This window comes from Pinus tabuliformis, chromosome 9 (assembly GCF_031772625.1).
Source record: "Pinus tabuliformis cultivar Carrire ecotype Pingquan chromosome 9, CPIR1, whole genome shotgun sequence".
Classification (NCBI taxonomy): domain Eukaryota; kingdom Viridiplantae; phylum Streptophyta; class Pinopsida; order Pinales; family Pinaceae; genus Pinus; species Pinus tabuliformis.
Window position 1 is genome coordinate 976567952 of NC_142307.1, and position 3599 is coordinate 976571550.

The following is a 3599-nucleotide window of genomic DNA, read 5'->3' on the forward strand; positions in this document are numbered from 1 at the left end:
AAGGGCCTTTTTATTATTGAACAATAAGAGCAAACCCTAAACAACCAAAACCCTAACCTGAGGAGATGTAACACCAAGAGTTTATGGGCCCCGTTGGGGTGAGTTGGACAACCAACTTCCCAGGGTCACGACTTGGTCATATTATCTCCGTTTGACGTGCATGATAGCCCATTGGAAAGATCTCTTCGAGGACTACGACAAAAAATATGATTTTAGACAAAAAATCTTTGGCAGTAGATTTCCAAAAAAACATCATTTAGCACCTCAAAACATCTCCAGAAGTTTAGGGCCCAAAAAACTACTAAAAATAGTAAACTCTGCTACAATTAAGGAAAATGAAAAACTGAAAGAAGCAATGGTGGGGGTCTAAGTGGAAATGGCGGGTGGCCACCAATATCCACCTGGATCAGAGGAGACAAGACTTGCCTATAACACCAATGACGATCCCTTCGAAGGTAAAATGGAAGCACAGTGCGAGTACGAGAAGTAAACTATCTCCAATGGAGGTCTTGTTTACCAATGAGGTCGTCGTCACCATGTTCACTATTGTAGTTGTCTGTGAAGGTGTTTGGAGATCTTGCTTATCTAAAAAATCATAGGTCACTATCAATCAAATAAAATTGTGACCGTACGTTTATCTAGTGCAATGAAGAAAACAAAAGCTTATTCTACAATAATAAATAAAATCCCCAATAGCTATATACCTCGAATTTCTGATAACAAAGAAAAAAAAGCTTATTCTACAATGATAAATAAAATCCCCAATAAAACTATATATTTCAAATTGTTGATTCCCAGAATATTTTGGAATTGGAGGGACATGGGTAGTGAAACAATTTACTTTCTATGTCGATTTGATTCCAGAATATTCCCAAAATCAACAATCAACATAAAAATACACGTTATATATGACATTACATAATTAACTCACTTGCAAGTTGAGTGTTGTCTGGCCCATATGTGTGGGTACTCTGCTTTCTGTAGAGCTAATATTTGGTAATTACAACATTACTGCTATCAATCAGTGAATGAAAAATTGTGTTATCCAAATGGAAAATTTGTGATATTGAAATTGATTAATGTTTTTTTTTTTGTTTCCAGATAATTTATTGATTTGAATTATATTTTAAAAAGATATTTTAACAATTCAGTTATTCACAATCAATTCAAAATAGTATCTACTTTGTTACTGTTATAAAGAAGTATATCAAATTTGAATTAGTTAATTTTTTGGCAAGATTCTTGAATACACCCATTCACAATCAATTCAAAACCTAATTCCCAATTAATATTTACTTCCTTAATACACCCATTCATAATCAATTCAAAACCTAATTCACAGTTAATATCTACTTCCATATAGTATCTGCTGTTATAAGAAGGAAGGGTATCAAAATGTTAGGCCCTCACTGACTTTTCTTTGAAGAGGAATTATAGTGACATTTGACCCATCTTGTTTCTGATACACCCAGGCGACGGTGAGGTCTATGAGAATGATAATAAGGTAGCATGGAGTGTAGAGCATGAAGGCAAAAGGATACATCTTGTCCATCAAATCTGCAAATGTTGAAGTAGAATCGTTGAGAAAATGCATCCAAGCCATCCCCAAGAAGACACCAGTAGCGAACTGAGTTCCCAACAAAAGAAAAATGTTCTTGTAAACCAAAATCTTCAATGTTAGACTTATGTATGAAAACAGAAAGTGTTTCTCCATTTCAGCATAAGAGACTTGCGGCTTTTGTTTATCTAAAGTTTTAGAAACCTGTTAAGCAACCATTTTTGTGCTCTTCAAACAATGCACAAAGGATTCCAAAAGTTCTCAACACCAAACATATATTTCTTTGGAGACATGTTGAGCAACCATATGTTTCCCCCGATGTCTTGACAATGAATTGTTTTGGAGACATGTTGAGCAGTCGTATGTTGTCCTTGATGTCTTCCCTGATATCTTGACAACGGTTCTTGAACGGATAACATGTTTGGACTGAGGTGTTATACCATTCTAAATGTTTATTTTTGATTGGTTAAAAATTGAAATAACATCAAAACATCTCACATCTCTATCTTTATAGTAAAATTTTCCATCTAATAGATAAAAATGGAACAAGATCAACAATAAAATTTAGATACATAGATTTCAAAAAGAAAACCTCAACTAAGGTAATCTAAACGTTGTAAATTTGTAATTATCAAACATAACAGTACCCTAAATAAACTATTAATCTAATCTCAGCCTTCCAAACCTATAAATGTAACACCTTAAACAAATTATTAATCTAGTTTGATTCAATTCCAATATGAGCCTTTAAATCAATGGCAACCTACCCAAATAGTGTTTCACTCTCCTAGAAGCTCTATGATCTTATTCATGCACTTACATATATTACTCCATGCGATTGGAACTAATGCGTTGGGTATAGTGCCATGTTAAATAATCCCATGGATGTAGTTGTAAACTGGCAGCCTGCTCAGATAATGTTTCACTGTTCTAGTGCCTCTGTGCTTTACACATATTACAACTCCATGTTATCGGAACTAATGCTTTCGGTAGGATGACATGGATGTAATTATAAATTGAGCTGTAATGGAATTTACAAGATAAAGAATAAATGAGAAACGTAAAAAAGCTAGCTAGAACAAGGGTGACATTACTTTCAAATCGATTCCAAACACCTTCTTCATATTATTTATATCCTGCTAAAAAGAAACCATATCCTGCTAAAAAAGAAACCTAACTCTAGAATTGTTTATTTATGGAAAGGAAATTTCGAAGGTAGGTGAACAATGATGCAATTATTATTATTGGTGGTCAATGAAAGTCATGCAAAATTAGAGAAATAAAAATATAAGAAGGTAATAATATATGGATATTATAAATAGGCAGAAATTCCCCCTGCAAATGTGCCCACAAAAACTATTATGAGGCACCAGACCTTAACAAGAATTAGGCATTTTTCTCTCAAATTCGTTTCATAACTAGGACTTCCATTCTGACTGCCTCCCTGGGCTACCACTAATGGAATCAGGACACAAGTAATTATGACAATAACTGCTCTTGTAATTGTTCTGGCAGCCATGCCTGCTACTGTGATGGATGGAGTAGTAATGGGGATTTTCGGTCAGATCTTCTAGCAATAAAATTGGATATATATGGAATCAACACCATCTGTATCATGTTGACCAACTATGATTGTACTAGCATGTGGCCTGTACTACTGCTCGCTAAAATACAGAAAAACAATAATATTGTACTACAAATTCCCTATTCCATCCTCGCTGTCAGTGTGATTTTTTTAATACGTCGACTGGTTGGATGAAGCCGCTCCTGTCTTCCTTGAAATATATGTTTTTTATTGAACTATAAGGCATATTAATTATATACAGTAAGCCAAATGCGTGTCTGCATATATGACAAGATGAAACTGTAATCTAAAATGGACCAACACTGATATGCAGTCTTGTTCGGGTGCCATGTATGATGATTGTTAATAGATTTTGTGCGCTAGGGAAAGGAAAAAACCATTGTCACTCAAAAGTGGTTCTTATTGTCAACACTCTATTTCTGGGTATGAAACTTTCTAAGGTCCTTGCATTACATT

General features: G+C 34.4%; 1 pseudogene; it reads right to left on the reverse strand.

Moving 5' to 3' along the window:
- Positions 1-406: 406 nt before the first annotated feature.
- Positions 407-3077, reverse strand: LOC149151993 (zinc transporter 1-like; annotated as a pseudogene).
- Between the last annotated feature and the right edge of the window lie 522 nt (positions 3078-3599).